Raw genomic sequence first — 24328 nt, 5'->3', positions numbered from 1 at the left:
ATATTTTTCCCAAACGGCATTTAGGACAAAGATGAGAGCGGTGACCAAGAGCAACGGGGGGAAATTGTAACTTTCTCTTTTCCAGGGTCTGTGAAATGTCCATTACATTATGTCCACTTGCACGGCGCACGATCACATACACAATGCACAAGGTTTTCTCTTCCCCCTGTTGCGAGCAGAGTCAAAGGATGAACAATGCACAAGTTTTGTTTAATTATGTAAATCATAAGATATGAGCACACAGTGAACAAGACCTCTAAAAGAGCCAATGGGTTTTTACACTGATTGCATCTTAGACTGCAGGGTTCCTTTCCCCAACAACTGACTGGCGTTTGCAAGTCACTGTGAGGAGTTTAAATTAACTCCATTTTGCTCTGGTTCTCCATTTGATTTAAAGCATTGTCGGGAAATATTACCATAATATCAATACCACATACAAAACGGCGGAGCTGAATAATTATACAAACTTAAAGCAGAAAAGAACGGTATCCTTCTTATAAGTGAGTTTCATTCCAATAAACAAGAATCAAGATCCTGGTACTTATGCATTCCGAACCACCCATTTCCAAACTGGTTTCTTTTGTACCTTGAACAACTTAACTTTTTAATTAGACATCTAATTATTCATATCTGTGATTATCAGGACAATTTCACTGGGATTCTGACTAAAGCTGCATCGTAATTTGGGAATGGCAGATATGTAAATACTAAAGGTTGAAATAAACAAATCTATTTATTGTCACACTTACAAAAAGTCATTCCTAAATGTCGCTCTCCAGTATAAATTTCTGTCCCAGTAAATATTTTCAAGCAGCTTGCAGGAATTATACACCATGCTAAACTGCTCCACGCAATCTCCTTTATAAGGGGGGGGGGAAGTAGTAGGATAAATTAATTGAAATTAAAGAGGTTAAAATTGGAACAGTTCGGTATTTACACGTGAATCTGACAGAAGCAGAAATAAATAAAGTGTGAAAACAAACACTGTAAGAATATATGATTGGGATTGGTTTTAACAGCTTTTGCTCCCTCCCCTCTGGAAAAGAATATTTTTCTGCTTTCTCGTGAAGTATCTGTGCAATCAAGCTAATATTTGCACAATGTTTTATATTATGTCACAAGATAGAACATCAAGATGACATTGACTTTACTCAAAGAGGGAAAAAAGGTCATTAATTACTTGTGCGAGCTATCGCTTGAAAAAGACAATAAAACCTCCGTGGTCGCCATGGATATGACATATTTGGTAGCAAAACAACATAATAATTAAGCAATGAGGCAAGATGGGAAGAGAATATGCAGCCTTAATGCTTTATGTATTTTGAAAAGCTCATCAAATTTGGCGTTGTAAATTCGATCACTTTAGGTATCCATAGAAACCTGGGCAGATTATTATCAGCAGAATTAAAAATGATAAATTATACAAGGCATTTAGGGGAGGAGGGCGACGCTCGCTTGTAACTTGATTATAAAGTTATTCTTAAAACACTGCGGAGCTTAAACTTTGAAAAAACTTAACGTCGATTTCTGAGGTAAATTTCTTTGCTGGACAAGTCCCTCGGAAAAAAGCGGGAGCAAATTGTGACATCGTTCTGCCCCCCCCCCCCTTCTTCTCCACACAAAAAAAGGTCAGCAAAGTACAAAACATTTTGTATAAAACAATCTCGTGAAAGCAGCGCGCTTCGACAAAAATAAAAGAGGGGACACTCCGCTAAAATGTGCCTGCCGGTCTGGGGGTGGGGGGGGGGGGTGAGAGAGGTGGCTGAGAAGGGGCGCACGGGTAGGGCAAGGACAGTCCCGGCTCCAAGAGGCTGCCCGGGTCAAACACTGTGTCCGCCTTCGCCAATGCCTCTTTTTATGGCGAGCTGATTGATCGCCCCGACACCTGTTATAATCGCAGGAAGGGGACCAAAAATGGATCATTTTCGCTTTCTCCTAAATGTGCCCCATTTTTCTCAGCCCCTGACGTAAACTGCAAATCGCGCTGCACATTGTAAAAATGCCATTGCAAAAATAAACCTTGTTTTCTCTTTAACAGCACACCCCCTTCTCTGCCCTGCATCCCCCCCCCCCCACCACCACCACCGGCGAGGTGCAGGCACCGGTTAATATCTACGCACTCCAGGGTATAATCTGAGCTCCCGATCGCTCGGATCGTCCGCACCAAACTTTCTATCAAAGTGAGTCGCCCAAAAAAAATAACAAGTGATTTTCATGTGACTCGGATCCCATAACCGAGTGATGGGACAGTGCGGGAACGTCGCACTTCTACCGGGATGGACATAACCCCCGATTTGGAGGTGTTCTGCCTTTACTTTCTTCCGACAGAGCCCCGCTTATGCATCTGATTCCCCACACGATCACGCCTTATCACAGATCACACAGTTCGCTTTAAAGGCAAGATCGCTCTCACAACTAAACTTGCCCGCAACAAAATGTTCTCCCCAGAGTCGGGGGAAAGGGGGGGGGGTGGGGTTGATGGGGTTTGCCGGCTACCTGTCGTCCCTCGAACTCTCCTCAGATACGGAACTCACATCGCAATATTCAAAACGAATTAAAACTCACCCCCTACGTATAAATGAAAAGGTCTCGTCTCCCCTCGAATCCATTTCCCTTCTCAAGACAACTCTGGGGCTGATTCTACGTAAAATGCGGGAAAAAAAGGGCTCCCAGATTACACACATCGTAAGATCATCACACTGAGTGTAAAGAGGCATTGCCCTGGATATCTGCCTATCAGTCTTGTCATGTTAACCAAAAAGAGAGAGAAAAAAAAAGAAGCGTTCATAATTTGGGGAATTAGGAGGGAAAAAAAACAGTTCAGCGTGCATTCGGGAAAAAAAACAGCTGGTTTTAAACTCAAATCAAGTGTACGCAAGAATCCTGTGTGCAGACAGAGGCAGATCACATATATTTACAGAGAAAACCAAGATCAAATTAAAGTCACAGCAATTGGAGGGGGTGGGAGGGGGGACAGCACCTTGTCCTTTCGGATGCACTCCCCAAGTTTGCAAAGCCTACGCCAAATATAATGAACCAGGCACTCGAAGCTAAAACAAAAAAAAAACAACATTATATTAAACTTAACCTAATCCATTGATCGCGCACGGACAGATAGATATACATCAGGTTATACCTAGAATACCAAGCTCCTATTAAACTCGCAGCAACAGTGAGAGAGACACCCTTCGTCCTCTCTAACCTCTCCCCATTGTCAAGGATTCTTCTTAAAACAATTAATTGATTTGGGGCTCAAAGAGGAAGGGGGGGAAGGGGAGATCTGAAATCCTACCTGCAGTTGGGCTGCTTTCGGCGACTTTCGAAATGTATGTGTTAGGATGGATAGAGCTTTTTTTTGAGCATGCGCGTTGAACTTGGTTGTTTTTTTTTCCGTATTATTGAATTTTGTCGATTTCTCGAACTCCGCGCCGGCAGCGCACAAATCCCGGACTGGATCGGCGCGGAGCGCGGAGCGGACCCCCCCTCCCTCCCGGGCCGGGCCTCGGGAACCCCCGCCGCCCATTGGATACCGCCCGTCGCCATGGAGATCGAACACTGGAACAGCGAAGGGGGCGGTGTCACTGCGTCAGGAACTCCCGCGCAGACTGCCGCGTTTGAATTGGAGAGTCAGGCGCACAGCGAGCAATCTGGGATGTAGTTTGCCAAGTAGAAATAATTTTGTCAGCAGTGACTCTTGACTGTGAGTGAAGCTTCCTTTTCTATTTTTGCTAACTTTTTTTTTCACTTTTGGTACCCAATTTTGGCAGCTTTTGTCAGGTGTGAGTCAACTGTCAGGTAACACTTGTGGGTTCAAACCCCACCCAGACCCTGGTGGATGTCACCCCAAGTGAGGACGTCAGGAACTGGGGAACATGGTTTCAGAACGAGGCGGTTTCTTAGTTAAAATGAGACGAGGAAGACTAAGAGTTTCCTCCCTCAGGGAGTTAGTTGTCAGTGTCTGGGATGCTCAGCTGAAGAGGCTGAATTACTGAGCTCACTGAGGATTGAGATGGAGAGATTTTTAATCTGTGGGGCTGTTGTCGAAAACGAGGTGGAGCTCAGGTCAAAATGAGTTCATCCAGGTTCTTATTGAACAGAGGAACAGTCTCGGAGGTCTGGTGGCCTCTCCTGAATGTCCGGTGTTAAGCCGAGACCCTACCTTCACTCCCTAGGTAGTTATAAAAGACTTGTGGAAGAGTGAGAGAACCTTCAGCACTCTCCTGCTATCAATGAATGTGTCTGATTCTGGTGTGTGGCCATGGATACTCTGCTGCTTGTGGGAGATTCAGGCTTGCTTGCAGCTCACCTGGCAGGTCTCTGCACGACAGAAGCGAGGGGGCTTCAGAATTGTGCACAGAACGCTGAAGGGACTCAGCAGGTCGGGCGGCATCTATGGAAACGAATTCACAGTCGACGTTTTGGGCCGGGACCCTCCTTCAGGACTTCGGAGTTGCCTCTCATTCTGTCAGGCGCTTTGGGGCAAAGTCCCAGAGGAACTCTCGGTTCTTTTTCTCAGCAGTTTTTATCGCTTGCTTGCCCACCGCCTGGGGGGCCAAGGAGCAGGTGGAAGTTCAGGATGTTAAATGCAAACTTCGATGCTTCCGACGAATTTCTGCACTCCAAGGTCATGAAGGTTTAAGAGATTATCTGTCACACGTACATCAAAAAATACAGTGAAGTGCGCCATCTCTGAGTCGATAACGCAGTCGGAGGACTGTGCTGGGGGGGGAGCGGCCTGCTCGTGTCGCCACACTTCTGGTACCGACACAGTATGCCCACACGCCATTAAACACAGGGCTGTGCCAAGAATTTGCGGCAACACAGCTGTTGCTGGGTTAACCCAATAGGAGGGCTGCCGTCAGAACCGAAACCCATGTGGATGTTGGGATCATCCCAACCGACACGCTGTTGGCACGGACGGGGCCAGCTTTCTAGATGGCGAGGATGTTGATCTGACAAATGTCATGACTACCTGTCTATCAGAACCGAGGCTCGTCCTGGAGCTGGAGGACTGTCCGTGAGTAGACATCAAGGATGTCTTCAAAAGGTAATGCCTCAAAAAGGCAGCGTTTGCCATCAATGACCCCCATCACCCAGGACGTGCTCTCTTCTCATTACTACAATCAGAGGGAAGGTACAGGACCCGGAAAACGCACGGTCAACATTTTACGAACACTTTATTCCCTTTAACCATCAGATTTCTGGGCAGACAATGAACGCCACCTCACTGTTTAGTACTATGCAAAGGATATATATCACTCGGGCGCCTAAGACTTTTGCACAGTACTGTATTTGGCAATGTGGAGTGAAGAGCGAGTTTGTTAAATTTGGCAGGAGCAAAAGATGTTGGGAATGGCAAGGTTGGAGCGCCATAGGAGGGGTATGGGGCTGGTGGCAGAGAACGAGTGCCAGGGGTGGGGAGATGTGGTGCGGGTGCAGGCACACCCAGCCCTGAGACACCAGGCAAGGTTGTTTGAATCCAAGCAATTGGTTTATTGATCATTACAGAATGTCTCTCTGGTGCTTCCCACTCCCTCCTCTTTCCTTTCCCCTTTTTCCCAACCGTGATTCCCCTCTCCCTGCCCCCTTCCCACTCTCAGTCCACAATACAGACCCATAAGAGAATCAGGTTTATCATCACTCACAAATGTCATGAAATTTTTTTTTTGCAGCAGTACAGTGCGACACATAAAATTACTATAGTACTGTGCAAATATGTAAGGTTCTTGAGCCATACATATACACCGACAGCTTTTGCATAGTGCTGTATATGATGCTGCAAAGCAACAGCTTCATGACATGTGTTAGTGATGATATGTAGGTGAGTGGGGAGGGGGGGAAAGGGGTTTGTTTTGCTGTTGTCGTTTATGTTGCTCTTTGCGTTCTGTGTTGTTCTGCTGAACAGTGTGGGGGCGCTCTATTTCGGTTCCCTAACGTGCGGTGACACTTGCGGGCTGCCCCCAGCACATCTTTGGGTCATGTTGGTTGCTAACGCAATCGACGCACTTCACTGTATGTTTCCACGTACGTGTGATAAGTGAGTTTAAATCTGGACCTCCCTCACCAGTGGATCAACAGCTTCTTCACCAAAGAACGGCCCAACTGGCAAAGCAGATGTCCCATTGCTCTGGTGGCTCAGGGTGGCAATCGTTCTACTCTATGACCACATAGAAACGCAGCACTTTAGTTCTACAGTGTTACATGTGTGAACTACAACCCTCCCCTCTTTCCCACCCACATTCACGCATACACATTTAAGAAGACACTAACATCATGTTAAAACGCAATCTGCTCAGTGAAGTGGGAGACTCTATCTCATTAAATATATTTAAGACACAATTAATCTGATCAACCATTCTAGTTAGCCTTCTACCCCCTCTATCTACTACCCCCACTGTGCTGTAAACACTTCAAACCACTTTTTATTATGCTGTTTACATCGTAAATACATGCTGGTATCTAAGTATTTATGAAGATTTTATTCCACATCTGCACTTTAACCTCTAACTTTATTTTTATATGATTCTTTATAATTGTTGAATGTTGTTGTTCTTTTGTTGCATGTTACACCCTGACCAACACAGCACAGCAAAATCCTAATACAGCAGAGTCTGGTTAATTGGGAAACGGTACACTTTGGCCCAATTAGCGGAAGTTTCAAAGAAGTATTTAAAAAATATAAAAAAGACAAACTGAGTAATAAATTATGTATTTAAATGAAATACAGAACAAATTAAAATAATACCGATACTACTACAGTACTATAAAATTATGTATTAGTTCCTAATAGTTATCGGCAGAGGAATTAATCTAGTGTATGCTGCCATCTTCTTTTGATAGATTGTAAATAAAGAAAATCAGTGCAGACACCTAGTGCAGATAATAGACTACCTTTATACAATGCATCTTTCAAATCTTCATTTTCATTGTAACAATCCAGATGATTGTCGATGCCTTAAAATTCTTCATAGTTCCTAACTTGTTGAATTAATGAAATTGTTTCATTTTCACTCCCAGCTGTTTCTGACATCTCCAATCCTGAATGCTTGAAACCATAGTGAGCAAAATGGTTCGTAATTGTCTTACTCCCTATTCCTCACCAACTGTCAGTGACAAAAATCACTGCTTTTGAACATAAATGGACGCAATTATGGTATTTAAAAACTGCTCTAAACATGGTGTAGTGTCTTACAGCCACACAAGTGTACATGACTGATACTAGTTGGAGGCTACCTAAGTGGAATATAAGGTGTTGTTCCTCCAACCTAAGAGTGGAGGAGGCCATGGACTGACATGCCGGAATGGGAATAGGAAGTGGAATTAAAATGGGTGGCCACTGGGAGATCCCACTTGTTCTGGCGGACAGAGCGTAAATGCTCGGCAGAGCAGACTCCCAATCTACGTCGGGTCTACATCCTGCTGAAGGGTTTTGGCTTGAAACATTGACTATATTTCTTTCCACAGATGCTGCTTGGCCTGCTGAGTGCCTCCAGCATTTTGTGTGTGTTGCTCGGATTTCGAGCATCTGCAGATTTTCTCTTGTATGTGATGGATGCTTGTTAGAAACTGTTCGGCAGCAGTCTCCTGTCCCAATTAAGCAGCATAGTGTCCCAAATAGCCGAAGGGAATCCCAGCTATTTTCTTGATTAGTATTTTTGTTCTTTAAGAGCTATCCCAAATAAGTGGCTGCCCCAATTAACCAATAGCTCAGTTAACCAGAATCCACTGTAGGTGTAATTGTATGTGGCGAATAAAATTGGTCCTTGATAGATTTTTGCATAGTAGGAGAATTAAAGGTTATGGGGAAAAGGCAGGTAGTCCACACCCAGATCAGACATGATCTCATTGAATGGCAGAGCAGACTTGATGGGCCAAATGGCGTACTCCTTGCTCTTGGTTCTTGTGTATATAATGTGCAATTGCGAGTTATTTAAGTCTGAGATGGTCTCATGTTCTCATCTGCTTTTTATTTTAGCCACAGTAAGATTGGGGCCATTGAATTCAGTTCCATCTATCAGTGAGATTGTAGCTAGTCTGCAAACCATTTCCATGAAAATGTCTTTTCCCGCATCCTCAAAAACACTGGTTAATAACAATCCATCTGGATTTAAGAGTGAAGCTGATCTCAATTACTTTTTGTGAACAGGAGTTCTAAAGTTATACTGAACTTTGTGTGCAGAGGTATATCGCATTTTCACTCCTAAAAGTTCCAGTTCTTAACAAGTTAGTCTTATCAGGGAGTTCCACAGCAGTTTAACAGTGGGGCAAGTTCTTAGCTAACACCATAACTTGTTCAGTTTGATAGGCATGTTTTCTCATTGTGAGTAACACACAAAATGCTGGAGGAACTCAGCAGGTCGGGTAGCATCTACAGAGAGGAATAAACAGCCCACATTTCAGGACCACGCTTCTGTTCCACACCTCGGGCCAAGACACCAGTACCAGTAATCTAGCAACCCAACTCAAAAAGAGAAAGCAACTCTTTTCATGTTCCAGTTCCAGCTCTCAAAACCTCAGGATGCCCCAAAGTGCTTTACGTGAAATACTTTTCAAGTATAGTCACTGTTGGAATGTAACGAGTGTGTAGCCCCGATTTGTGCACAGGAAGATCCCATGGGTAGTGATCAGGTGATTGGTTTCGGTACCATTTAGCGAGGTCAGAACTGAGCAGGACTTCTTCCTGCCCTGCTCTTTTCTCAAACAGAATCAGGTTTATTATCTCTGACATACATTGTGAAATTTGATGCTTTGCAGCAGGAGTACAGTGCAATACATAAAATATACTATAAGTTACTGTAAGAAATACAGCGGCATGCAAAAGTTTGGGCACCCCTGGTCAAAATTTCTGTTACTGTGAACAGTTAAGTGAGTAGAAGATGAACTGATCTCCAAAAGTCATAAAGTTAAAGATGAAACATTCCTTTCAACATTTTAAGCAAGATTAGTGTGTTATTTTTGTTTTGTACAATATTAGAGTGGGGAAAAAAGGAAAGGAGCACCATGCAAAAGCTTGGGCACCCCAAGAGATTTGGGCTCTTGGATAACTTTTACCAAGGTCTCGGACCTTAATTAGCTTGTTAGGCCTATGGCTTGTTCACAATCATCATTAGGAAAGGCCAGGTGATGCAAATTTCAAAGCTTTATAAATACCCTGACTCCTCAAACCTTGTCCCAACAATCAGCAGCCATGGGCTCCTCTAAGCAGCTGCCTAGCACTCTGAAAATTAAAATAAATGATGCCCACAAAGCAGGAGAAGGCTATAAGAAGATAGCAAAGCATTTTCAGGTAGACATAGTTCGTAAGGTAATTAAGAAATGGCAGTTAACAGGAACAGTGGAGGTCAAGTTGAGGTCTGGAAGACCAAGAAAATTTTCCAAGAGAACTGCTCGTAGGATTGCTAGAAAGGCAAATCAAAACCCCGTTTGACTACAAAAGACCTTCAGGAAGATTTAGCAGACTCTGGAGTGGTGATGCACTGTGACACTTGCACAAATATGACCTTCATGGAAGTCATCAGAAGAAAATCTTTCCTGCATCCTCACCACAAAATTCAGCATCAGAAGTTTGCAAAGGAACATCTAAACAAGCCTGATGCTTTTTGGAAACAAGTCCTGTGGACTGATAAAGTTAAAATAGAACTTCTTGGCCGCAATGAGCAAAGGTGTGTTTGGAGAAAAAAGGGTGCAGAATTTCATGAAAAGAACACCTCTCCCACTGTTCAGCACAGGGGTGGATTGATCATGCTTTGGGCTTGTGTTGTAGCCAGTGTCACGGGGAACATTTCACTGGTAGAGGGAAGAATGAATTCAATTAAATGCCAGCAAATTCTAGGAGCAAGCATCACACCATCTGTAAAAAAGCTGAAGATGAAAAAAGGATGGCTTCTACAACAGGATAATGATCCTAAACACACCTGAAAATCCACAATGGACTACCTCAAGAGGCGCAAGCTGAAGGTTTTGCCATGGCCCTCACAGTCCCCCAACCTAAACATCATTGAAAATCTGTGGATAGATCTCAAAACAGCAGTGCATACAAGAGAGCCCAAGAATCTCACAGAACTAGAAGCCTTTTGTAAGTAAGAATGGGCCAAGATCCCCCAAACAAGAATTGAAAGACTCTTAGCTGGCTACACAGTGTTTAAAAGCTGTGATACTTGCCAAAGGGGGTGTTACTAAGTACTGACCATGAAGGGTGCCCAAACTTTTGCTTCGGGCCCTTTTCCTTTTTTGTTATTTTGAAACCGTAAAAGATGGAAATAAAAAAGTAATCTTGCTTAAAATATTAAAGAAATGTGTCATCTTTAACTTTATGCCTTTTGGAAAATCAGGTCATCTTTTACTCGCTTAGCTATTCAGAGTGACAGAAATTTTGAACAGGGGTGCCACTGTATATTATAAAATAAATAAGTTGTGCAAAAAGAGATCAAGATAGTGGGGTAGTGTTCATTGGTTCATGGACCATTCAGAAATCTGATGGTGGAAGGGAAGAAGCTGTTACTAAAATATTGAGTGTGAGGCTTCAGGCTCCTGTACCTCCTACCTGATGGTAGTAATGAGAAGAGAGCTTGTCCTGGATGGTGGGAGACCTTAATGACGGATGCTGCCTACTTGGAGGCACACTTTTTGAAGATTGCTCATGGTGGGGAGGCGAGTGCCCATGATGGTGCTGGCTGAGTCTACAACCCTCTGCCGATCTTTCTTTCTGATCTCACGCATTCGAGCCCGGCATTCCAGGCAGTGATGCAACCGGTCGGAATGCTTCTGTGGAAATCTGCGAGAGTTGCTGGTGTCGTACCAAATCCTCCCAGACTCCTAATGCAAAACAGCCGCTGGCCTGCCTTCTTCGTGAATACATCGATACGTTGGGCCCGGGACAGATCCTCTGAAATGTTGATGCTCAGGGACTTGAAGCTGCTCACCCTTTCCGCTACTGACACTTTGATCAACGGAAGGTAGTGAAACAGCGCTGCGATTTTTTTTTCATATGTGCCTGAAAAGACGTCATTTTAACATCTTATCTAAAAGGAAGCTACTCCTGATAGTGTCACATTACCTGAGTACTCCACTGTAGTCTCATACGTCCTGGGGATGAGATTATTACAACTGTGCCATAGTTTATCCAAAGCTCATTGAACACTGACTGTGGATTGAACCAGACCGAGGAGGGAGTCATTATTCATCAGTATTAGCCTATAAGCTCTCTACAATCCTGAGTTATCAAGAAAAACCTTCAATCTGCCTTCTTTATTCCTGACCTAACGTCAGGGAAGAACAATTGCGTGGGTGTTGTGCCTTTAACAGGAAAATTATTATATAGGAATTGCATATACTGTTAAAATGAAACAGATGGGGAGGTCTGGAAAAAAATCTCACTGACCAGCACTTGAGTGGTAGCTTCCTTGGTCTAACCCCCCAGAGTGTAGCTATGTGCCCTCTGTAATAAGCAAAAGCATTAAAATAACACACAAAACAATGAATAACAGTGAGTGCAACTTGCAAGCCAGCTTCAATCATAAATTATCACAGACCTCCAATACTTGTTCAGAGCTAGTAAGCAGTGTGATGATGGCTTTTATTGCATTGGTGTGCGAGTTAAATATATAACACACATAACACTGAATACATGTAGGAAATCCTATTACTTACAACTACACCCAGTGGCCATTTTATTAGGTACACCGGTATACCTGCATGTTAATGCAAATATCTTATCAGCCAGTCACGTGGCAGCATCTCCATTCATAAACGCATGTAGACATGGTCAAGAGGTTTGCAAACAAGAGGAAATGTGCAGGTGCTGGAAATCCGAGCAACACGCAATGCTGAGTTCCTCCCGTATTTTGTGTGTGTTGTCAGGAGGTTCAGTTATTGTTCAGACCAGACTTAAGAATGGGGAAAAAAATGTGATCTACCTGACTTTGACCGTGGAATGATTGTAGATTATTGTGGTTTCTGGTATGGTATTATGGTTATTCTATTATAGATTTATTGAGAATGCCAGCAAGAAAATGAATCTCAAGGTTGTATATGGTGACAAATATGTACTTTGCTGATAAATTTACTTTGAACTTCAGTGCCAGACAGGGTGGTTTGAGTATCTCAGAAACTGCTGATCTCCTGGGATTTTCACGCACAGCGGTCCCTAAAGTTTACAGAGAATGGTGCGAAAATCAAATCAGTGAAAGTCAGTTCTGTGGGTGAAAACACCTCGTTAGTGAGAGGGGTCAGAGGAGAATGGCCAGACTGGTTCAAGCTGACAGGAAGGTGACAGTAACTCAAATAACCACACGTTACTACAGTGGTGTGCAGAAGAGCATCTCTGAACTTTGAAGTGGGTGACTCCAGCAGCAGAAGTCCACTCCTGTACCCAATAAGCTGGCCATTGAGTATACTCTCAGGCATGGGTGTAGGATTGAACCAATAGAAAGGGCGATTTCATCAGAGTGAAGACACGACATTTTCACATTTGCCCGGTTAGACTGCGAGGGGCAATGGTAATAACTAGGGGTTTGTGTAGGCACTCTGGATCTGAGAATGCTTACCTCTTGCCTTTGGGATAGGCGTAATATCCAGGATGGTCCTGTAGGATATTCGGCAAAGATGGAATGCGAATGGGTTTGGTCAGATCTGGTTCTCGGAAGGAGGAAGTTGGGGACAGGAGGCCTCTCATTCATTGGGAATAATTAGGAATAAATTAGCTGCTTTTGCTCAGGTCGGGCACAGCTGATTCTGAAAATGGGAATAGGAATGCCAGAGGCACTGGGAGTTGGTGTTCAATGGCCCAGGCTCAGTCTTTCGTTTATTCATGGGTTCCTGAACTTTTACCTCCCTTCCCGTGGTGCATGGATCGAAGCTCTAAACCTCTCCACCCAGCCCTTGCCAAGTCCGGAACTCCCATAATTCCACTGCTTTATTCATCTTTCCGAGTCTCAAACTCACTCATTCCATCCAGGGAAACCACCGGTTCTAACTAAAGTGTTGGACTTACCCATCCCACATTAGCCAATATCATTAACAACTTTCTCTCTCCCCCACCACTCCTCTTTCTCTCACTTTCTGTCTCTTTCTCTCTCTATCTCTGCCTCGGTGTGCGCATGTGTCTCTCACTCTACTATCAATCATCTCACGCTCTCTTTCTATCCGTCTCTCTCCCTCTCTCTCACACTATCTCTGCCTGTCTGTCTGCATCTGTAGCTCTCTCTCCATATTCTCCCCCTCTGTCTCTCTGTCTGTTTCTGTGTGTGTAAGTGTTCATCACTTCATCTCTCTATCTTCTCCCTCTTGCTGTCTCTGTCCATCTGAATCTCTCTCTCTCTCTCTCAGTCTCCATCTTCTCTCTTTCTGTCTCTCTCTCTCTTTCTGTTTGTGCGTGATTTCATCTCTCTCTCTCTCCTTTTATGTATGTTTCTCTCTTTCTCTCTGTCTCTCCCCATATTCTCTCTGCTTCCTTTCCCTTTCTCTCATTTCTTCCTCTCCCCCTCCCTCTCCCTTTCTCTGTCTCTCTTTCTCTCACTCTCTCTGTCTCCCCCCATATTCCCTCCTCTCCCTCTCTCTTCCTCCCTCCCTCTCTCCCCCCTCTCTCTCTCCCTCCCTCCCCCTCCCTCTTGCTCAGTACTCCCTCTGCTCCCTACCTGTGCCACTGTCTTCAAATGTGTTCTAGCCTTCTAAACATATGACCACGTTTCCGGAACGTTCCAGTGCTGAAACAGTGATCCAAGTCACCAAGGTCATTCAAGGTGATTGAGACAATGTCCCACCTCCAACCTTCTCTATTTGTGAAGCCTTTGTTTTACCACCGTTTGTAGGCAGAGATCCATACAGAGCAGCTCCTTTCTCACCCCTGCACGGGGGTCCACGGTACCTGTCGGAGACTCCCTTCTGTTTCTCAACTGCCTTCTTCTGGTCTGCAACGCCCACTGAGAAGACAATGAGTTTCCACAAGTTTGCTGACACCTCAGTAACTTTCTCCACTGTTACGTTATCTCTGAAGTATAAGGTGTTCGACACATTATCCATTTCTAAATGAGAAGAAGTTTCCTCCAATTAGCTTTTGGGAATTCCGAGAATGTTGTCCTGGTCTTTACTCGGAGTGGTTCTGCTGGTCGGTGTCTCAGTGGACTGAGTGGATCGCCCCGAGTACATTTTTAAAGGAACAATCTCCATCCAAGACATCTGACATTTAGTTAAACCACACTCACCAGGCTGAACTAGCTGTCAAAGTTATTCACATTCAAAATACGTCTTTCAAAAATTGAAGGATTTTAGCACCAGAAGAAAATGGAAATAAATTAAGTGCATTTAATCAAAAAGTGGGAATTAACTGAAACTTACTCTCACCCATGCAACCCTTCTTCTCCATGACAGGTCACATAAAATCAAGTTTAATTATTATTCAACCATATATGGATACAGCTGAATGAAACAATGTCCCCTGGGGCCAAGGTGCGAAACACACACAGCACATTCAAAATTGTGAGCAAAAAATAAACACACATATATAGTCCAAGACACTGAGTGACATGCCTGGCAAATTGATGATACAGTTCCCAGTAAATCAGCCTGTCGTTTCTACAGATCAAACACTATGGGGAGCACTGGCGGGAGAGGCCAATCAAGCACTGATGCCATGCTACACCACCTTCGGCATCTCCTCATCTGGAATGTAGGAGCAGGCAAGCCCGCGGCTTGAGGCTCAGTTCTTGCTGTAGCTGAGGCTACGCAGCTCCCACTCCGCTTGTCTCACTGCCAAACAAAGTTAAACAAGCCTGCAGCATCTTACGTTATCAGTGTCCAACAGGGTCTTGCGATCGAAAGTGAAGCGTCCAAGACGATCACCCGTGGTTACACTGCACACCACTCCAACGACCCGCCAGCCAGCTCCTCTGACCCACACCATATTGGGTCAGATCCCTCAGCGGTTCAGCAGGCAGGTTCGCCAGCATGATTGCTGGGAAGCTGCTGAATGGTCATAATTCTGCCTCCACGAGGACTCCGGTGTTAGAACAAAGAGCACTTGACATTTGTAGGCAGTTCAGGACTTTTGCATTCGTGCATATAGATGTGGGAGTCCAGAATCATAATATTAACCATTTGTCCCCTAGCCTTAGCTCCCATGCTTCTGAAACTTGCATTCTGATCCTTATCACGATATAATTTCTGTAACCCTTCCCTAGCCATTAACCCCATCAGGTATTGGATTGTGCATACACTAATGCTTATTACTATAGTAGATTGATACCATTCTCTGTTGTCCCTGGAGCCCATTAGCACTATAATTCTCATAATGGGCTCATTCTCGAAGTTCAAAGTATATACAGTATTGTGTAAAAGTCTTACACACACACACACACACACACACACACACACACACACACACACACACATACTGGGAAGAGGGCAGGTAGAGGGGTTAGGAAAAGGGGAGGGAGTAGGAAGCACCAGAGGCACATTCTGTAATGATCAATAAACTATTTGTTAGGAATCAAATGACGTTTCCTGGTGTTTCAGGGCTGGGTATGTCTGCACCCGTGCCAAAGCCCAACCCAGGCATTCCTTCTTTGCCACCTGTCCCACACCCCTCCTACAGCACTCCACCCTCGCCATTCCCAACATCTCTTGCTCTCACCAGATTGCTCTCCGCTCCATATTGAAAAATACAGTACAGTTGAAAAGTCTTAGGCTCCCTAGATATGTGTATGTGCCTAAGACTTATGCATACTGCTGTATATATTACCATATACAACTCCAAGATTCATTTTCTTGTGGGCATTCACAGTAAACACAAAGAAACTCGACAGAATCAATGAAAAACTGCACACAACAAAGACAAATAACCAATGCGCAAAAGACATCAAATTGTGCAAATACAAAACAACCCAAGTTTAATAATAATAATAATAATAATAAATTAATATTGAGAACATGAGATGAAGAGTCCCAGATTGTGGGAACAGTTCAGTGTTGGGGTGTGATGTTGAGTGAAATTATCCCCTCTGTTTTCAGAACCTGATGATTGAGGGGTAGTAACTTCTTGAAATGGGTGGTATAGGTCCTAAGGTTCCTGTACTTTTTTCCTGATGGCGTTGGATTCTTTGAGTTGTGGGTCTAAGTCCAATTGGTATTAGAAATGGTTTCACCTTTTCCATGCTCCCTACTCTAGTGTCAGTCTTTAGGTTTCTGAAAGGTCCTTCTTTAAACATTACTGTCACTTAAAGAACCAATCTAGGACCAGAGGACTCAGCCTCGGAATAGAAGGATAACCATTTAGAACAGAGATGAGGAGGAATTTCTTTAGCCAGAGGGTGGTGAATCTGTGGAATTCATTGCCACAGACAGCTGTGGAGGCCGTCATTGGGTATATTTAAAGCAGGGGTTGATCGGTTCTTGATTAGTAAGGGTGTCAGAGGTTACGGGGAGAATAGGGTTGAGAGGAATAATAAATCAACCATGATCATCTGGTGGAGCAGACTTGATGGGCTGAATGACTTAATTCTGCTCCCCCTTGTCTTTTGGTCTTCAATTTAAATTCTGTTCTACAATCCTGTGTCCAAACCCCATTCGAACATCACTGTTATTTTCATTGGCTTATGGTTAAGCAATTATTTCACTTTTATTTTTGCCTTTGTTTTAAGATTCCTCCACAGTTTTGCTCCTCCCTGTAAATATCAACAATCTCTGCATCCCTGGATTTTAATTCATCATTATTTAAGTAAGCAAGCTCTGGAATTCTCTCCTAAACCACCCTGCTTTGTCACCTCTATACGCTTAGTGGCTATTTACAAGACTAAGGAAGTACCTAATAAAGTTACCACTGAGTGTATGTTCGTGGTCTTCCGCTGTATGTAGCCCATCCACTTTGAGGTTCGATGTGTTGTGCATTCAGAGATGCTCTTCTGCACACCACTGTTGTAGCGTGTGGTTATTTGAGTTACTGTCACCTTCCTGTCAGCGTGAACCAGTCTGGCCATTCTCCCCTGACCTCTCTCATTAACAAGGCATTTTCAATCACAGAACTGCCGCTTGCTTACTGGATGTTCTTTGTTTATTGCACCATTCTCTGCAAACTCTAGAGACTGTTGTATGTGAAAATCCAGGAAATCAGCACTTTCTGAGATACTCAAACCACCCCATCTGGCACCAACTGTCTTTGAACAGTCAAAGTCTCTTAGATCACATTCCTTCCCCATTCTGATGTTTGGTTTGAGCAAAAACTAAACCACTTGACAATGTTTACATTGCATTGCCACCACCTGATTAGCTGAATCGATATTTGCCCTAGCAAGCAGATGTGCGGGTGTACCTAATAAAGTGGCCACTGAGTGTAAGTACCTTTGAAGTTTCTTCTTATAACTCACCCCTTCACCAATCCCATCAGATTTTTGTCTACTGCTTAATATGCTTTGGCACTGAACAATGCTCAAAGGATTTCAAGATGCTATGCAAATGCCAAATTGTTGTCGAGTTATTTCCCCCTCCCCATCTAACTAGTGAGGTACCATCACTGGGAATGTGTATTACTCAGCCTATCCGAGGAGTGGAAGAGCTTCTAAGATCCATCTCCTCAATATGGGCAAAATATTATTTCAAATCCTTCGAAAGGCAATGAGATTTTACACTGGTTTGCAAATGAACTGGCGCTGAGAAATCATGATTGACTCTAAATACTCCGCAAATATTTTAAAAGAATGATTGCAATGCCATTTGGATGAGTTGCTTTGGAGAATACTGCCCACACCAATTAGACGTGTAATTGGTTGCCACAGTGAAGTCAAAGACAGGTTGCTGATTTACTATGTGAATGCTTCTCGCGCTGAGAGCAAGTTGCATGATTGATTGAGGAAAAATGCAATAATCATATTATCTCATAACTTCTTGATTGGTTTTACAAAATGCTATTAGATATGTTTCTTTTATTCTATCGGCTTTACATTCTGTCCTCCAAGAGGACTACAACCTTGTCTTGGTTTGGAGACTTGCATGCCCCAATGACCTAGAGAGCCATGTTGACTGGAGTCAGGGCTTTATGCTTTGGCCCTTGGTAGGGTCACCCATGCCAAACTTGGGTCAAAGGGTAGAAGCCAGACTAACAGTTGTCCACTGGACCTCCAGTTTCAGATGTTCAGCTCAGGGCTAACGACCCAGACTGGTAAAACAAAATGGTTACAGAAACGGCAATTAAGAATCCTTCTGCATCTGAGTGTGATGGTATTCCTGAGCCTTCACCCAGGACTTGCATGACTGACAGCAGTGAAAACCGAGAGGAAGCTACTGACATGAAGAAGGAAGCCCTGGACACCACCAGAGATGGAGGACTTTCATTCTGTGGGGTCTAGCTTGGTATCCCCCTCTTCCCTTTTAACCCCTTCTCCAGTTGCCCAACTCCCTGTTCGGCAAACATTTCAATAACTTGCTGAGCTTTTGGCTTGAGGAGTCAGACTGAACCCTGTCACCCAGATTTACAGAGTTCAAAGTAAATTTATTATCAAGCTACATATACAAGGGGTGATTGATATGTTTGTGGCCTAGGGTAGAAGGAGTCAATTTTAGAAAACCTAACATATTTATTTTTCAACATAGTCCCCTCCTACATTTACGTACTTAGCCGAGTGGTCGTGGAGCATACGGATCCCTTCTTTGTAGAAGTTGGCATCTTGGACCTCCAGAAAGTGGTCGACAGCAGGGGTGATTGATAAGTTTGTGGCCTAAGGTAGACAGAGATGAGTTATACAGCTCTCATTACATGCACATACAGTTCAACTCTTTGAGTGATTATCCAGAATCTTTGAAGTTAATAGCTCGCCCCCTTATACCCTAGGCCACGAACTAATTAATCACCACTCATATGTCTCCATGCACTGGGATCTATTTTCTTGCAGGCGTTCACAGAAATACTGTAGAATCAGTGAAAAACTACACACAACGGAAGTCAGATAAAACAGCCAATGTGCAGAAGAAGGCAACCTGTACAAATACAAAACAAAATAAATAATAAGTAAGTAAATAAATAATACTGAGAACATGAGAGTCCTTGAAAGTAAATCCTCGGTTGTGGCATCAGTTCAGAGTTGAGGTGAGTGAAGTTGTCCATGTTGGTTCAGGAGCCTGATGGTTGAGGAGTGATAACCGTCCCTGAACCTGGCGGTGTGAGTCCTGAGGCTCCTGTACCTTCTTCCTGATGGCAGCAGCGAGATGAGAGCCTGGTGTTGATGATGAATGTTGCTTTCTTGTGGCAGCACTCCTTGTAGATGTGCTGAATGATGGGGAGGGTTTTTCCCGTGAGGGACCGGGCTGTATCCACCACTTCCCAGGGACTTTCCCGTTCTTGGATATCGGTGCTTCTGTAACAAGCCAAAATGCAAGCAAACTAGTCTCCAATGTGCTTCCTTAGAAGTCCCTATTGCGCTGTTTTAAGAAAGGGTAGTGGATTTCTCCCGAGTTTTCTGGCCAATGTTTTCCCACATTCAATGTTATTAAGCTGAGTTTCCACCCATGATCAGTTGGTAGTTGGTGGGAGCTTGCTGTGTATATCTTTGTAGCTCCACCTCCAGTATTAGTGATTATGCTTCAGAAAGTTTTGTTTCAGCTCTCTCGGTGTTTGGGACATTTTGAGCCCATAATAATCGCTATAGAAATGCAAGTCTTCCGATCTCGCTTTTTAAAAAGTGGGAGTGAAAGTCAGGGATTATAATTGACTAAAGGAACTGCTGGTGATATTAACATCTTAACTTGTGTTGATAACTGGAGCAGACAGGAGAAAACTCCTGGCACTCCCAATGAGGCAACAAGATAGAAATGTAGGTTAGGCTCTAGAATTCAGTTTTTGGATTCCCTGCCCAATCTCTCAGTTCTGAGTGTGTGGCCAAAGAACTTTGTGTGCTTTACTTAAATATTCTGATGGACAGTAATGTGTTGGCAAGGACTGCCCAAATTTTCTCACTCGAACTATGTTGTTTTAAAACCATAAGACATAGGAGCAGACTTAGGCCATTCAGCCCATCAACTCTTCCCTGCCATTCCATCATGGCTGATTTATTTTCCCTCTCCTTCTGCTGTCTTCTCCCCATAAGTTTTGATGCCCTTTCTAATCAAGAGCCTGTCAACCTCTGCTTTAAATATACCCAATAGCTTGGCCTCCACAGCCGTTTGTGGCAATAGATTCCACAAATTTGCCGCTCAGCCTCTGTGAGATATCCAGGGCATCTGGGCATAATTATTTGATGAGCAGGTGGGCAAAGCAAGGAGCTGAGGGACAATATCTTTATTCCCTCTTAAACTGTGGCCTCTGGGTCTGAGAGGAAAAATCGTCAGCACTTTTTGATGGTTCGTGTATGCTCAGAGAATGTAGCAGAGTGGTGCAGCTGATAGAACTGATTCCTCACAGGACGCGTGGGTTCGTTGCTGACCTTAGCTGGCAAAGTCAGTTCTGAGCTTTGAACTTCGCCCTGTGACTGTGTTAAGTGGGTAAGTGTCAATGGCTGGTTGACAGGGCAGATCCTTTGGGCCAAAGGCCCTGTTTCCGTGCTGGTTGTCCATCGTTCTGTGGGAGAGGTTTGAAAGTGGGGCATTTCCACCCCAGTGGTACGAACAAGTGTCACAGACTGGGGTCTTCCTTGGCTGCAGTGGATGACTGTGAGATCGCCTGTGCCTCGCCGTGCCCTTTGCTCTCCAGGGAGCGTTGCAGAACCGCCTTCCTGGCCATTCTGTAGAGCTCATTCGCCCAGTCCGCCAGAGCTGACCGCGCATGCTAGGATGGGCATGTTCCTGCCTTACCGGGGTCTGAGGCCGCCAGCCACCCTCCCCTTGTTTATTCCACCTGTCGAAGCGGTTTACAGGGTGCGGCCATTGTCACGCGCAAACAGCTAAGTGGAACCACTGGGGAGCAGAGATGAGTGGACTGCCCCAGAATGGACACAACAAGCCCCTTCTCCAGAGGTGCTACCCCTCCTTGGACACCCCATACACCCTGTGACTCGATGACTCTAATGAAAATTACAGATAATCAAACTCCATCTTGTTTTTCCCCAATCTTTGAAGTGAGAAGGTTGGCAAGGATGGTCAGCGTAGTGTCAATGGGTTGAGGTTTGCCGGGCATTCTGAAGGAAGAATGGAGTGAGCAGGAATGATCGCCAGGAGCACCATCATTCATTACTTGACATAGACACAATTCAGCAAGGACACTGAGAATTCCAGACTTCTGTGGAATACCTCCTAAGTATCTTAAATCTGGATAGATTAAGACATTTCTTGGACTGTAACGGCTCCAGAAACTCAAAGAGAATTACAGGAATTACAGTCGGCTGCATGGGGCTCTCCCTGACGTCAGAGAACAACCGACAGGTCAGGAGGAAGACCATACATACACACTCTCACACTGTCATACTCTCTGTCTCTCACATATGCGTGCACACACGCACACATTGTCACTCTCTCTGACACTCACACACTGTCACTCTCTCTCTCACACACACTGTCACTCTCTCTCTCTCTCACACACACACAGTCACACCCTCTCACACACACCGTCACTCTCTCTCTCACACACACACAGTCACACTCTCTCACACACACTGTCACACTCTCTCTCACACTCACACACTGTCACACTCTCTCTCACACACACTGTCACACACACTGTCACACTCTCTGTCACACACACACTGTCACACTCTCTCTCACACACACTGTCACACTCTCTCTCACACACACACTGTCACACCCTCTCGCACACTGTTGCACCCACTCTCTCTCACATTCACACACAAAGACATACACACTCTCACAGATTCCAGCAGCCCCCAATGATCTTGTGATTTAAGTCTCTCTCTCTGTCTCTCACACACACACATACACACACACACACACACACACACACACACACACACACACACACACACACACACACACACACACACACACACACACACACACACACACACACACACACACACATGCTGTCACGCTGTCACAGCTTCTCTCCCTCTCAGATATACACTGTCTCACAGCCCCCGGTGAACATGTGATTTCAGTCTCTGAGGCCGATGTACAAGCTGCCTTCATCAGGGAGAATCCATGAAAAGCATCCAACCCAGACGGGGTACCTGGCCTAGACTGTGCTGATCAACTGGCTGGAGTGTTCACTGAGATCTTTAACCTCTCGCTTCGAAAGTCTGAGGTACTCGTCCGCTTCAAGCAGACGTCACTTATACCGGTGCCTAAGAAGAATGTGGTAACCTGCCTCAATGATTATCGTGCAGTAACACTTACATCAGCTATGATGAAGTGTTTTGAGAGGCATATCAATTCTTGCCTTAGAAGTGATTTGGATCCACTCCAATTAGCCCACCGAAGCAACAGGTCCACAGCAGATGCCATTTCATTGGCTCTTCAATCAACCCTGGAATATCTGGACAGCAAAGGTGCATACATCAGGGTGCTCCTTATCGACTGCAGCTCAGCATTCAATACTATCATCCCTTCAAAACTAATCAATAAGCTTCAAGACCTTGGTCTCAATACCTCCTTGTGTATTTGGATTCTTGATTTCCTCACCTGCAGGCCCCAGTCAGTTCAGATTGGCAACACCATCTCCTCCACAATCTCCATCAGCACAGAAGCACCACAAGGCTGTGTGCTCAGCCCTCTGCTCTACTCCATTTACACTTATGACCGCGTGGCCAAGCACAGCTCGAATGCCATATTCACGTTGGCTGACGTCACTGCTGTAGGCCGAATCCAAGGTGGTGACGAATCAGCATAGAGGAAGGAGACTGAAAATCTAGCTGAGTGGTGCCACGACAACAACCTCTTACTGAATGTCGGCAAGATTAACAGGCTGATTATTGACTTCAGGAGAAGGAAACCACAGGTCCATGAGCCGGTCCTCAATGGGGGATCAGTGGTGGAGAGGGACAGTAACTAAACTTCTTGGTGTTATCATTCAGAGGAGCCCAGCACATAAGTGCAATTATGGAGAAAGTATGGTGATGCCTCTACTTCCTTAGGAGTTTGCAAAGATTCAGCATTACATCTGAAACCTTGACAAACTCCTACAGATGAGTGGTTGAGAGACTGGCTGCCTCACAGCCTGGTATGGAAACACCAATGCCCTTGAATGGAAAAACCTACAAAAAGTAGTGGATACAACCCAGTCCGTCATGGGTAAACCCCTCCCCACCGCTGACCACATCTACAGTACTTGGATCGTCATCGTAGGAAAGCAGCATCCATCATCGGGGACCTGCAACTCCCTCAGGTCATGCTCTCTTCTCACTGCTCCCAGCAGGACGAAGGTACAGGAGCTTCACGTTCAGGAAGTTATTACCCCTTAACCTGCAGGGTCTTGAACCAAAGAGGATAGCTTCACTCACCCTATCACTGAGCCATTCCCTCAACCTACGGACTCACTTTCAAAGACTCTTCGTCTCATGTTCTCCGTGTTTTGCTTATTTATTATTATTATTATCATCATTTTTTTTGTACTTGCACAGTTTCTTGTCCTTTGCACACTGGTTGAACACCCAAGTTGGAGTGGTCTTTCATTGATTTTGTTATTATTCCATTATGGAATTATTGAGGTTCCCTGCAAGGAAATGAATCTCAGGGTTGTATATGGTGACACATATGTACTTTGATAATAAATTTACCTTGAACTTTGAACACACACACACACACACGTGCAAACTCTGACATTCACTCTCTCTTTCTCTCACACACATTCTCTAACACATCCTCTCTCACACACTCTCTCTCTCTCTCTCTCTCTCTCTCTCACACACACACACACACGCACACAGAACAACAACATGAAAGTATATCTGCTAAATATGGATGACAACAGGTTCCCATGAAAGAGACCTTCAGCTGAGTGCCCTTATGCAGAGGAGTACCAGTACTGTCCTGGTCACCAGTGTGAACAGGGGTCACAGCTCTGATCTGCCAGCAGGTTACTCTGCTCCCACAGAAGAAAACTTCCAATACAGTTCCACTTTGATACAATCAAATAGAACTCCCTGGAGGTGAACAGTGTATAAACAGGAGAGCTTCCCTCGAGGTCTCGTTATCCGTTGTGAATTCTCCACCATAACCCTGCTCTGTCTCTGGGAGCACCTGCAGTGAGGTAAAAATTAAACTTAAAATAGGACTGCAGATGCTGGAAGTGTGAAATAAAATCTGAAGGATGGAGCCAACAGGTCGGGCAGCGTCAGTGGAGGAAGAAACAGAGCTAACACACCTCCTGAACGTAGCGGGGTGCTGGGAGTCGGCGGGAGGCCTGTGGTGTGGGATTGCTATGGAGGGGCCCAGCACAGCTCTCATTTGGCCGTCCGAA

The 24328-nt window shown here is 44.6% G+C and overlaps 1 long non-coding RNA gene across 1 annotated transcript in view; it reads right to left on the bottom strand.

Annotated features, from left to right (window-relative positions):
* The window catches only part of LOC132382226 (uncharacterized), a 469030-nt gene extending 465604 nt beyond the window's left edge, over nt 1-3426 (bottom strand). The window contains exon 1 of the long non-coding RNA XR_009508242.1: nt 3293-3426. This is a non-coding gene — a long non-coding RNA (uncharacterized LOC132382226). The remainder of the gene's footprint in view (nt 1-3292) is intronic.
* Nucleotides 3427-24328: the final 20902 nt, after the last annotated feature.

This window comes from Hypanus sabinus, chromosome 27, assembly GCF_030144855.1.
Source record: "Hypanus sabinus isolate sHypSab1 chromosome 27, sHypSab1.hap1, whole genome shotgun sequence".
NCBI lineage: Eukaryota > Metazoa > Chordata > Chondrichthyes > Myliobatiformes > Dasyatidae > Hypanus > Hypanus sabinus.
Note: the sequence above shows the minus strand (reverse complement) of the source record. Positions and strands in the feature narration are given on the sequence as shown.